The sequence below is a fragment of the Macrobrachium rosenbergii genome, chromosome 52 (genome assembly GCF_040412425.1).
Source record: "Macrobrachium rosenbergii isolate ZJJX-2024 chromosome 52, ASM4041242v1, whole genome shotgun sequence".
Classification (NCBI taxonomy): Eukaryota; Metazoa; Arthropoda; class Malacostraca; order Decapoda; family Palaemonidae; genus Macrobrachium; species Macrobrachium rosenbergii.
The window spans coordinates 29,417,375-29,431,469 of record NC_089792.1 but is presented as its reverse complement, the minus strand read 5'-3'; the positions used below and the strand labels follow the sequence as shown (position 1 = coordinate 29,431,469).

The 14,095-nt window shown below is 37.1% G+C and overlaps 1 long non-coding RNA gene across 1 annotated transcript; it reads left to right on the top strand.

Moving 5' to 3' along the window:
- Positions 1-2,640: 2,640 nt before the first annotated feature.
- LOC136833918 (uncharacterized) lies at positions 2,641-12,937 on the top strand. The gene is made up of 2 exons (XR_010851625.1): positions 2,641-2,734; positions 12,807-12,937. It is a non-coding gene; the product is annotated as an uncharacterized lncRNA (long non-coding RNA).
- The last annotated feature ends 1,158 nt before the right edge of the window (positions 12,938-14,095 follow it).

Here is a 14,095-nt window from a genome sequence, read left to right as displayed (position 1 = left end):
ATCAATGTTTTAGGGCCTGGCTCTTTTGACATCCACTCAGACCAGGTTTGCCTGATTCCTGGGCATTTTTTCCACCTTTCCTCCAACGGTCGGGAGTTATTTCAAAAGCCTTTATAATGGCTTGGCAGACAAGGTCAAGATATCCTGATCCCCAGAGGGGAGAGCGTTGAATGCAACACCCTTCCTTCATGGTGCTTTTTCCAGGATCAGAGACTTTTTGGTAGAGGGTGATAGGCTGTCAGACCTTTCAATATGTTCGAGCCAGGCTCAAGCCCAGCTTCATCCCATTTTCTTGCTGAGGGTGCCTGCACTGCTGAGGGCTGAGTGAGGCGAGGTGTTGATGTGTTACGTGGATGTCGGTCAGCTGCCACTGCAAAGCTGATGAGCTCTTTCCTTCTCCCTCCTCCTGTCTTTCTTTCCTTCTCCTGTCTTTCTCTGCCTCTTCTCTGTTTCTCCTGGGCTATTCTTTTTTCCTCCTGTCTTTTCTTTCTCTTCTCCTGTCTTTTTTGCCTTCTCATTTCTCCTGGGTTATTTTTTCTTTCTCCTTCTTTGTCTTCTTCCTTCCTCTCACCAGTCTCCTCTGCCCTTCTGTTTCTCCTGGCCCTTCTTTCTGCCTCTTCTTTTCTCCTATGCTCTTTCTTTCTCCTCTCCTACCTTTCTGCTTCTTTCTCGCTTCTCCTGGGCCCTTCTTTTCTGCCTCTCTCCCGCCTGGCACTGTCTACCCTCTCTGGACCCATTCCCCTCAGGCTTGTCCTGATAGTCCCATGTCCTTTCCAGCAGACATGTAGAATCTCCAGTCTTATTTTGCTGGGCTCTGATGTCAAGAAAATAAAATCAGGCAGAGAAACAACAGGAATTGTGACTGACTAAGAACCTCATTCCGGTACATTACCTTCATCAAGGTGACGTGTCCTTGTTCGATAGGGCGCTACGCATGGAGGAGGGAATTATAATGCTACCACAAAGTATACTGGTCTCAACCCCAGGCCAAACACATGGGAGGTTCAAAAGGGACAGGCAAGGTTCTCTTCTGGATTTCTGTTGCATCGCCTATAACAAGCCTCGGGATTACGATCATGTCCCGGTTATAGGTGGCACAAAGGTCAAATCTTTTGTCATGTTTTCTATAATGACCGCATGGCAGCATTAACCCTCGTGGAGTTCAGAATGAGGTGGGGGTGCTAACTTTCTCTTTTGGCTCCCTCCCTTGCCTTGCTTGACGCGAGAAGGTATCTGGAAAAGGCCTAACCAGTCATTGTGAACAGAGGGGTTTAGGGCTTTTAACCATTTGGAGGAATGAAGGAGAGAGTTTATGAAGGGGCAAGTGGAAACCCACAGTTCTAGTAATTAATAATTGAAATTAATTTTTATACTTCTAGTTATGTTGTACATGTAAAAACAGGTGAGGTTATGAGAAGAGGTCCCATCTGTTGCACACAGTATCACCTGTTCTCTTTTTTTTGCCTGATTTACAGGATAGTATTAGTGACAAGTTTAGTTGACTCTAATATGGTTATCAAACATCTTAACAGTGCAAAAAGAACATTTTATCAATGTTGATGTTTCATCTCTAAATAAAAATATTTAAAATGCAAATTTGTAGATGTTGGCAACACCTTGAGCTATTTATAACTTATCACTGCCATTAACCAAAGGGAAGGAGGTGCATATGTATGCATATGCTGGGGATACAATGCATTTGTCTCTTTGCTGTAAATTTTATTGTTTTTTTCGTCTTTATGCTGCAAAAATTATGACAAATCACAGAAAATAAAAATGAAAAAATATTGTAAAATATAGAATAATAAAAAGAGAAGGAATTTTTGTGCTATAGGCTATAACATATGTGACACCCCTAGTTGTCGTTCTCTCTCTCTCTTTTTATTTTCTTGCTTTGTGTTTGATGTATTTCATTACAGCTTACATTACAGTGCTGTAATATCCTTGATAACTGTTCAAAAACATAAACGCTCTAACAGAGTCAAATGCCTGCCTACCCATCTCCACCCATCCCACACTGCATTCCCACCTCCCTCCCAGCCAGAAAATTCTTTACCTGGCCACCCACCTAAAACAACCATTTCCTCTAGGTGAGTCTTTCTGTAAACAGCCATTCCCTCCCATGGTGCCCAGCCATCAGACACACCCACCCCACCTTGAAACTTTCCTGGCCTCCTACACCCAAATACTTTCTCAGTTTCTTTGAGGTAAGCAGTGTTACTAACATTAACTTCTAGGCTGTGTAGCATTGCCAAACTATTGCAGAGTGGTTTTTTAAACATTTTTAAAACATATATATGTATAAATATATCTTTTGGCCCCCTGGGGTCCGGTTTTTTGTCTGATAAAGCCGAGGTCCAGATAATGAAGATTCAGGTAATTGAGGAGGTTACTGTAATTACTAGTTTAACAGCATGACTGAGTTATTTTTTTATGATTGATCATTTCAAACTGAACAAAACCAAAGTCAAGAAGGCTGAATAATATTCAGTCATTTGAGTTGTGTGAAAAATTATTCTATTGCTTTCTGCATTGAAACTTTTTGTATTATCCTTTGCCATTTTTGTTTGTACAGCTTTGTTTTTCTTTTTTCAGGTTCTGATAAGTCTTCAAAACTTGCTGACTCAATCATGCATCTTAAAAATTGAATCAAATAGACTGGCTGACTACAATAAGAGAGGATGCAATTTCTGGATTTGGATTATGATTATCTTTGTGTGCTTTACATTTATAGGTTAGTATATCTTCATATCGTTTACTGTCATGGGTAAGTACATTATCATCGTCATTTTACTGCTTGACAATAGACTAATTATATGAAAGCTCTGTTTAAAGCTTTATTTTTCACTGACTGGTTTTTGGGCTTTCTATTGTGACTCATTTTTTGCTCACGCTTGCTTGCAAGATCTGTTACATGTCCCACTAATACTTGTTTTACAAGAAGGCCCTAGGGCTAATGTTTGTTCCTCCTCAAGACTGCATATCTCTTCTTGCTTCACACAGTAAGACAGTTATACTAGGATCCGATGGTGATTTATTCATTTGTCTTTTCAGAACATAAGATTTTAAACATTAATTTAGTTTTTTCAAGCAAACCTTGTCAATCATCATATCATGCCGTATTCAGTCTCAGTGTCCCCAGATGGAAGAAGAGTGATTATTCATGCATGTACCTTCAGAACCCCTCTAGTAAGAACTGTACAAGCAACCCTCCTCATAGTTTGTATTGATGAATGCAACAGCTAGAAACAAAGGGATGAGAGCTGGTCACTTAGTATATGATTGGTGGAATTATATGAAAAGCAAGTTTTATTATTTTAAATTATTTTGTTTCATCACAGCTCCAATCAATCATATCTTTGCCTTTTATTGGAATTTATGAGGAACGTTGAAGAGTTGAGAATCCCAGATTGCTTGAGTATCTCAGGACCTACAAGAGCTCTTGTGGACTTGAGTCAGAAGCCAAGGCTGCAAATTCTATAGTGTTACTTAAGAGGCCAAATCCCAGATACTAAAACAATAAGTTTTAATTGATAAGTTGTCAGAAGAGTAGACATCAAAACATTCAAGTAAGATTTAGAAGTTCAACCTAGTAGATTGTATCTCATGAGGATGCATGAGGTATGAATATGATTGATCAAGAAGAGAAAGAAAATGAAGACCCCATAGCATCTCCCACCTCATGAGATGCCAGGCCCCAATGAGTACAAGCCCATTCAAACGTATAACATATGACTGGCCCAATGGAGCACAGAGCCATTCTTATGTGCATAATATTTTAGTTAAAATGTGCACAAGTAAATGACAATGTCAAGTACAATCCTGATCCTAAGTCTTTTCTAGGCAGGTTTCTCCAAGAGGAACTTTGTGGTGCAAACTAGGACCATTTTGGTTAGACTAGGACATTTTTGGTCAGAATAGAAACTTTGTAGGGCAAACTGGGATCTTTTTGGTAAGACTAGGACCTTTTTGGTCAGAATAGGAACTTTGTGGGGGCAAACTGGGACCTATTTGGTAAGACTAGAACCTTTTTGGTCCGAGTAAGAACTATGTGGGGCAAACTGGGACCTTTTTGGTCAGAGTAGGAACTTTGTGGGGCAAACTGGGACCTTTTTGGTAAGGCTTGAACCTTTTTGGTCAAAGTAGAAACTTTTTGGGACAAATTGGGACTTTTGGATAAGACTAAAACCTTTTCGGTCAGAGTAGGAAGGGGCAAACTGGGACCTTTTTGGCAAAACTAGGACCTTTTGGTCAGAGTAGGCACTTTGTTGGGCAAACATTGTATAATTGTTCATGAAAACAAGTACAGTAGTATATTATCATGGCATGCAAAATCCATAGATTTCAACATTTTTGCAAAAGAAAAAAAATTCATATCTGAAGGTGGAAGCAGGAATTCCAAGATCTTTAAATAAATCCTTAGTTTAGGTTAGTTGGGAGAGGGTCCAGGTGAAGCATGTTGCATAGGCAACTGGTCGCATAGAGGAACGGACAGTTGCATAGGTGACCCTTTGGCAAGACCAGGACCTCTTTGATCAGAATAGGAACTTTGTGGGGCAAACTGGGACCTTTTTTGGCAAGACTAGGACCTTTTTGGTCAGAATAGGAACTTGTGGGGGGCAAACTGGGACCTTTTTGGCAAGACTAGAACCTTTTTGGTCAGAATAGGAACTTTGTGGGGCAAATTGGGGCCTTTTTGGTAAGAATAAGAACTTTTTGGGACAAACTGGGACCTTTTTGGTAAGACTAGGGCTTTTTGGTCAGAATAGGAACTTTGTGGGGCAAACTGGATCCTTTTTAGTAAGACTAGGACCTTTTTGGTCAAAATAGGAACTTTGTGGAGCAAACTGGAACCCTTTTAGCCAGAATAGAAACTTTGTGGGGCAAACTGGGACCATTTTGGTAAGACTAAGACCTTTTGGTCAGAATAAGAACTATTTGGGGCAAACTGGGGCCTTTTTAGTAAGACTGGGACCTTTTTGGTCAGAATAGGAACTTTGTTGGGCAAACTGAGATCTTTTTGGTAAGGCTAGGACCTTTTTGGTCAAAGTAGGAACTTTGTGGGGCAAACTGGGACCTTTTTGGTAAGACTAGAACCTTTTTGGTCTGAGTAGGAACTTTGTGGGGCAAACTGTGACCTTTTTGGCAAGTTTAAGACCCTTTTGGTCAGAGTAGGAACTTTGTGGGGCAAACTGGGACTTTTTTTTATAAGACTAGGACCTTTTTGGTTAGAGTAGAAACTTTGTGGGGCAAACTGGGACCTTTTTGGTAAGGCTAGAAACTTTTTGGTCAGAGTATGAGCTTTGTGGGGCAAACTGGGACCTTTTTGGTAAGATTAGGACCTTTTTGGTCACAGTAAGAACTTTGTGGGGCAAAATATATATTTCACACCATAGAAACAGAAAGACACAACTAAATTTAAATGCATTTGTACACTGGTTCATATTTACTACATATCCAATAATCTTCAGATAATAGGAAGCATAGAGACTATTGTCTCACGTCTTGAGTATCTCCTTTACATTTTTCAAAGGCCTCATTTTCACCATACATAATAATATTTCTTTCGTTCATTTTTCGTCTTTCTTTTATTCCACTTTCTCATATTTTTATACACTTTTATTTAGCTTGCTTTTTTGTCTGATTGTCTGGGTCAAATATTTTAACTCAGTTTTTTACCTGTTCCCTTCATCCAATAGACTTTAAATTCGGTTACTCAAGTGTGGTGACAATACAACCTTTCTTGATCAGTAGGTCAGCAGTGACCTCTAGTGACCCTACGGTAACCACTCCCAGTATCTCAGGATTTGTACGAAGTGAATCTCTTTCCAGGTTTTTCGTACCTTCTTTGACTCAGTTGAATAGGCTAATTTAATAACTACGGATTTTTCAAACTGTCTTTGGCTTGACAGGATATTATAGAATATCATATTCAATTTCTTTAGCTACAATCATAAATCGGTTACAATTTCTGTCAAGACTAAAGAGTATAAAATAAAAAAATATAAACAATTTTTTTTGAGACACAAGAATTTTCTTACAGTTAACCTCTTCCCGCTCAACCCCGTGTATTCTTGGGTTTAAGATAACCATCATATTTCAGTAAGCCCGAGTATACTCGAAATTCTGTTATCTCTTTCCTAGCAACTCCCAATAAACTCGGCTGTTGTTTATATTAGTCTCCCACTATAGAAAGCTGTTTTCTATGGATATAAGTGCCTTCTTTTAGAAAATTGTAGCTACCTTGGCGTCGGTTGTTCATTGGAGACGTGCCCTTTCATCAGGCTGGATTTCCATTGTTTTTCGTGGATTTCTTTTATTATTATTGATATAACTATCATGAGTAGTGAGAGTGACAGTGATACAGAGCATTATGATTGATTGGACGATTCAGGGAGTGAAAGTGATGGTGATATGACATCAGAATACTCTGATACTTCAGATGAAGATGATGACGATAATATTCCTGATAACCAAGGCTGGCAGAGAATAACAGTTTCGGACGATAAACCACTCTCTCCTCCACAGCCTGCATTTCCCTTTATTGGTGATAATATAATTCATCATGTATATAGGCCTAATACTGAAGATGATGAAGAAAATACATATGTTCAGTATTTTGAGTCATTTCTTGATGACAATATTTTAGACATTATTGTTACAGAGACGAACAGGAATGCTGAACAAAAGTTGAGTGGAAAATCAGAAACAGAGAAAAAGAAATGGCATCCAACATATTGGGAAGAAATGAGGATTTTCCTTAGTGTTATTATGCTACAGGGAATTGTAAAGAAACCTGAAGAAAGCCGATACTGGTCTCAGATGCCCTTGTTACATACACCCCAATTTTTTCTAAAATTATGCCACATCGCAGATTTTGCAAAACAAAAGCAGTACAGTTTTGCATTTGTCAAATAATGAGGATTTTGACTCTGCACTATCCTGCCTAAAGCTCAACAAAATCTGGAAGTTTTATAATAGCATTGTTAGTAAATTCAAAAGTACGCATACGCTGCAAAATGTAGCTATAGACGAAAAGTCTTTTATTTTATAAAGGATCGCCTTGTTGGGTACAATATTTGCCACTAAAAAGAGCTAGATTTGGGATAAAATATTTCATGTTGTGTGAATCAGAATCAGGATATGTTTGGAATTTTGTCATTTATACAGGTCAAGGAACAATGTTTGATAATGATTATGAAGACCTTCCCGTGTCTTCAAAAATTGTTATGACACTGATGAAGCCATTACTGAAATAAGGCTATTGCCTTGCAATGGATAACTATTATAACTCTCCCCAATTAGCATATTTACTGACAGAAAATGAAACAGGACGTATATGGGACTGTCCGTGTTAGTAGAAAGGAAATGCCCTCTGGATTGAAACGAAAAGAGAAAACTGCAGAAAGGCGGTATGGTGGCTTACAAAAGAAGAAAAGTAACAGCAATAAAATGGGAAGGATAAGAAAGAGTTGTATTTTCCACAGTATAACACAGAAATGGTAGAAACAGAAAAAGAGGAAAATTGAAGAAGCCTAAACTAGTTATGGACTACAATGACACAAATGGGAGGGTTGCTGATAAAGCAGATCAACTTCTCCATGATTATCCTCTACAAGAAAAAGGGAGAAGCAGGTATGACAAGAAAATATTCTTTCATACTGTCGACTTTGCATTGTGGAATTCTATCTTGTATCTAAAATCAGGAGGAGAAGCAAAGCTCATAAAAGTACCGTCTTCAAGTGATTGGATTTACAATAAAAAGTACCATACACCTGTGATGTCATCAAAAGTAGGACTCCATCAAGTAGTGTACCTCACTCTCTTCATCTTACAGAAAGGCATTTCCCAGATGTCGTGCCACCTACAGAAAAGAAAGTAACCCCACAAGACAATGTTTAGTTTGTGGCAGAAAGCGAGATGCAAGTGGAAAAAGACTAAGGAAAGAAAGCAGATATTGCTGTTTGGTGTGTGATGTAGCACTGTGTGTAACTCCTTGCTTTAGGATATATCACACGAAGGGATAAACTTTTTAGGAAAAGATGAAAGAGTTTTATTTTTATATCATGTTCTGTACAGATGCAAATACATTTATTTTCAAAATATAAAAAGCTGAAAAAGGTAGTAGGAAAGAAAAGTATTATTCATTATGATGAAGGTAAAAACTTTCGACAACTTGTCCTTTTCTATTACTTTTTCATGAAGGCAAGAATCTTTTTTCTTCTTTTGTGGTAATGAAACCTTATACATTTTCTGTTGAAAGTATTATATTTTTGTCATCATATTTTTTCTTCTATGTTAGTCACCAGCTTTACTTTATTTTATTATATTGTATTTTTCATAAATGCAAGATTTTTCTTTATTTTGTAATAAAATTTGCTCCTTTTATTTTCTTTAGAATTTCAGTTATGTTATAAAGTTTTACATTTATCATGTGTAATTATTTGTTGTTATATTGAAGAATTGAAAAGAATAAAAATATAGATGAAAATGCAAAATGCGATAAAAATGCACTATTTTTCTTTATTTGTTATTTTTCTTGTTTTTTTATAATTTCCGAGAAAACTCGCCTTGAGAAGTTAGTGTAATAGTTGAAGACTATCCTGACAAAAATATTTTTTTCTGGGAAGAAATATTCCAGGTGATTTATCACTTTAGCATATACTAGAAATAAACAATAAAAAAATATGCTTAGTAAAGACTGGAGGTTGGGCTAAAAAAATGAGAGGGAAGGGGTTAATCATGTTTGCAAAAATAAAAGCATGGCTGCCAAACATGGAAGGAAATATTACAAGAAAAAAAAATGTTTTGTTTTGTTTCTTGTAGCATTTCCTTCCATGTTTTGTGGCTACACTTTTACTTTTGTAGACATGATTAATTGTAAGAAAATCCTGGTGTGTCTCAAAAAATTATTTTCTACTTTTTAGTGTATTTTAATAAAAGCGTGTTTAAACTTTTTTTCATAGTTTTTTAATATCAGTCTCAACTTTCACATGTGTGTATATGTATACATATCCATCCTCATTGCCTTTAAAATCTGACGCATTAAAAAAAAAAAAAAAAGAAATGGTATTGGATTATGAAGAACAAAAGAGGAGGAAGAGTGAGATTGATTGTATTTTATAGCAGTTGTGTAGATTTTTTATGTAAAATTAAGGGGGAATTTAGGTTGACTGCTAACTTCGTTCCCATTATATGGATGTTCATGAAAATTGCAGGGTTCTTTTATCACATGAAGGTCATGTGTCAGCCAAAATTTCATTACCCTAGGACAAAAATTGGCCAAGTTATAGAAAAAATGTTTTTTTATTTTTTTCTTATAGTAATAACTGGAAAACTACCAGAGCTTATCCCATCAAATTTTCAACATGAAAACTTAACAATAGTACAAACAAATTCATCGAGTCAAATTACCTAAAGAGAAAAGAAAAAACTTCAAATGAAATTTTCAAACATTTATAAATGTTTTCAACCTGTCTATAGAGAAAACTTTCACAATCAAAATGCAATTGGTCCCATCAAAATATCTTAAATTTTAGCGAAGATATTTCACATTTTAGCTTAAAAACTTATACACACACACACTCCCTAAAAGGAAATATGGAAAAAAATTAACTGCCTACATTACAGTACGGTAGCTGTCAATGCAGTGTGGCTCCTGGTCCCCTCCCTACCTCTTCTCTATGGAGATGGGGATATTATTACTATATATTCATATATAGACATGAGTTTTACATCTATGTTTATATATATATATACATAGTTTAGGGTCTCATCTGGTGCCACAGACTCATTGTTGCCAGGTTTACTGCCTAAAATCCTCCGGGAACATGACCCTTTTCAGGTCCTCCTGTTTTCCTCTTCTTTTTAGGTGGTTGGGAACCATGGCTTAGTCTGCTTTTTTCAAAATGTCCAAGACCAAGCTGACTTAGTACAAGTTCATTTCCATAACCAAAGTTATGCTGGATGGCAGTAACTCTTGCTGCAAACTCAACTTCAGAGGAGTCGACAAATTTTGTCTTACTGGCCTTAATCCAAATCTTGCTGTACAAACTTTCATTTGCATTTTGGGTCTTACCCTTCAGACATCTTTCAAGCAAAGATAGACGTGTTAATTCTTCATAGACATTCAAAATTGCTTCTTTCATTGCATCGCTCACGCGGAAATTAATCTTCATTTCTCTGTGTGGTTGCGGTTGAACTCCTTGTGCTTTGTTATAAAAGCACCAGGAGTCTGATCCATTGAGGGACAAAGATGGTGGTGTGGTTTAACATCACTGCTGATGCAGTGATAGAAAGAAGAAAGTATGTCCTTTTTCATTTCCTCTGCTGTCTTATCCACATTTCTCCTAACAGCATTTCCACAGTAGCGCACGAGAGCATCTATAACTCACCTAGTTAGCTTATCAGTCCCTCCTAATAAGCTTACAAATCTTTTTCCTCTCTTTTCCATGTAAGACTTTTGGAGACTCCTCAGCCTAGCTCTTAACCTCTTTGCAACATGATTGATACATTCTCGTTTTATGACTGGGCATTTGGAACCACAGGGTCCAGATCCATCATTCAACTTTACCAATGAATTGTAAGCACACGACTCACCATCACTCACCATACTTTTATATCTCATTTTATTCACTGTTTCCGATCTTTGCCACATTACAAGAGCAGCATGGGCGTCCATTCCACCAGAAGAACCAGTATAATTTATCTTGCAAAGATTTTTATCTTCGTGTTTCTTGATCTTAGTTTCATACTGTTCTTTAGAGATTTTCCCTGCTTTTAGTTTACTTGAAAGAATAGCGCAGTCACGGCAATAAGAACATACTTCAAAATCCAGTATTGCCCCAGTGTCCACCTCTACCACAAATGCAACGCCGAATTTTGACTTTTGACCTCGTGTCATCCAAGTTGCATCGAAGCTGACAACTTCAATTACTCCATTCTCATCTGGCATCACTCCTAAATCATTATAGTATTTGAACACTCCTTTTATGGTAGCATCTTTCAAGGCATTATATTTATCACGAACAGCATCACAAATCGCTTTCTGATACTGTGTAAACACACCTGGAGTTAGTGGTGGTAAGCCTAAGATACCAGTGTGTCTTTCTAGCCCCGCACTTCCAACATTATTCAACATGCTCGAAAGTACCATTCTTATATTAGCGTCAGTCAAAACTACTTTTGAGTCCGGAACACTTACAGTCTGAGGCTTATCTTCATACACTGTGGTTTCACATTTCACACATTTTACAACCACTTCGACCTCACAACCTAGTTTTTCCAAATAAACTTTGCACTTTGAATTGCATTTCGGTTTGTTACACACGATTTTTTCTGCAAGTTTTTCTAACGTTTTTTCACAGACCATTAGCATGTTGTCACTTTTATGAGTTCCATCTTCGCTGGAATGTATATATTTTTTCCTTATCTCACTTGTTTTCGTAACAGTCAATGTCTCCGAGCCAGTCGCCGAACAGCTGGCACGTGCTTCTTCCTCAACAACCATGCACTCTCTCCTCCCAACGCCCACGCTTTCCACAGATTTCTTAGATATATATTTTTTCCCCAGCTTTTTCCTCGCTAATTCACGAGCACGAGCTCTCTGAGCCTGCTTGAGCTTGGTGGGACGCATTATTGTCACAATATACTGCACAGTAATGCACAGACACGGTATAATTGCGATAAAGTCACAACTAATCGATTTGTAAACAAACTTTTTCCCGCTTTCTGAGGTTTGACTATCAGGTGGCGTGACTGCGAGGCAGAAGAGGTTGCCTGTATTCATGCATCCCAACGTATCGTACGGTTCATACTGATCACATCGAAAACAAAAACATTGAGATATCTTGATTTTTTAGTGAATATTAGTAATAAAACGAACAATTTTCCCATAAAAGGGGGAGTGGCATGCATATGAGTGGACATTTCAAATACGCTCAGGGACCTTTAAATTTTCGCCGAACATCTGGCAGCGCCCCGCCGCTGAATGCGCGAGAGTCGATTCTTCCAAAGCTATCAAAATGGCGTTTTTTCCTATTTTTCGATTTTTCAACCCTAAGTCCCCCCCTTAAGTGAGGACGAAATTCTCTGTCTTGTATTGTCTATGAAAGAATTTTTACTCTGTCCTCTTGCTCCTTTCTTATGCCAACCACCTATTTAGCGATTGAAATCCCTCCACCATTTCCTTTATTGGGAAACTCTTGGTTTCAAAATTTACTTTGGAGACTGCTTCACCAAATTTATGATTGTGTGACATTTTATGTTTTTGGTGAACCAGGAGAGTTTATAAGCAGGAACTATTGTACTACTCTATACAATAGAGATATACTTGGTACATCACTTTTAATACACGTACCTGTTCCCATTAGAGGGGTCCTCCAGACAAGTTCAGCTTTCCAGTTTTCAGCAAATATTTTGAGACAAAATTGTTATCCACATGCCCTTTTCAGCTGTGGCCTAGATCATTCATATTCATCTACCAGCAATGTTAGTTAATTGCTTAGGTCAAAATATACACAGTGGTTTCTGGCAGAATGTTCTGAGTCAGTTGGAAATGAAATCCAGTATCTTTTCTGGGTGAGAGGTGAGCATCCTAACCATTGGAATTTGAGAACCTTAAAGATTGCTAAGGATTCCTTGTAGACCTTTTTATCTCAGCCCAGATATAATCTTTTGATTGCTATGGATAATGCTGTGATATATAGAGCTGTGTTTGTATAAGAGTGCAATTAAGTAAGTACATAAAGTGCTTTTATGGGTCTTAAACACTTTTTAATGATGCTAGTTTCTGTGCTGTATTTCAGGTATGGTAATGTTCATCCGCATATTTCCAAAGAGGCAGACTTAGTCATTCAACAAGGTAGCTGAGGGAACTGCATGTTTCATAGACCGTCTAACCATAACCTTAATCATAGCAATACATTTTTTCTAATGGTTTGTAGTTTTATTTTATAGTCCTCTTGTATATATTACCAGTTTTTATTGTAAGTATTTTCGTTGTGCCTAAATTGAGATTTTCAGAAAATAAATTTTTATTTCCTTTGTATCTCTGGTCAGGAGTATGATCAATAAATACAGTCAATAGTGAACCCTCACTTTTACGCGCTTCACTTTTTCACGCTTCACTTTGTTGCAGATTTTTGTGGAACATATCTTTCAATTTTACGCAGAAACTTCCACAAATTTGTGAATTTTTCTATGGAATTTATCTCTAAAATTACTGTATCACTAATTCGCTTTTTTATTTTTTGGTAGAGCAACACTGTGCATTCACTAATTACTGTATTTTTTTTATTAAAGGATATGCATATTGAGAAAGAGCATGAGAGAGACGAGAACTGAGTGTTTACATCAAAGTCTAAGCACAGTATAAATGAATTCTGTAATTGAAATAATGTTGTACTGATATTTTGCTGTGTTTTTTCATTAAAGGATATATATACTGAGAGAAAGAGAGAGAACTGACGTGTTTACATCATAGTCTAAGCACAGTCACTATAGCCGATTCACTTAAGGTAGGTTCTTGGGTCAACGAGACGTTTGTTTGGTGACCTCTAATTGGCTGGTACCAGAAGGTATGCAGCTATAATATATATAGCTCACAGTTTCATTTTAACGTCTGTAGCTCAGAAAACTGGCAATATGTTTATATTTCTTCATTTATCTCACGTTTTACACAAGATAGGAAAGTTCTGATCATACCATAGGATTCGGTATTAATTGTACAACTAAATCGTGATTTCCTGAAATCAGTAAGATAAAACACATGAATTACAACGAGTAAAAGTGAAGAGAGAAGCATTTCATTCTTTATACCTGTTTTTACATATCGTTGGATTTTGCATCATTCATGCGATCAAGATAAAATAAAACTTGTGTTTTCATATAATAAATTCACCCTGAACACGCTGGTGCCTTCAGATTTTAGATGCGTGTGATATATGAAGAGATAATGAAGAATATGTTGTATTATGTTGCATCCATTCTTGACTCAGTTTGCCAAGAGACGTAATGATTCTGTCCTCTCAGCCGTTGGCAGTTGCCAATTAGCGATATGAGAAGTTTGCAGTTTCGACAATATTTGCTGTATTAT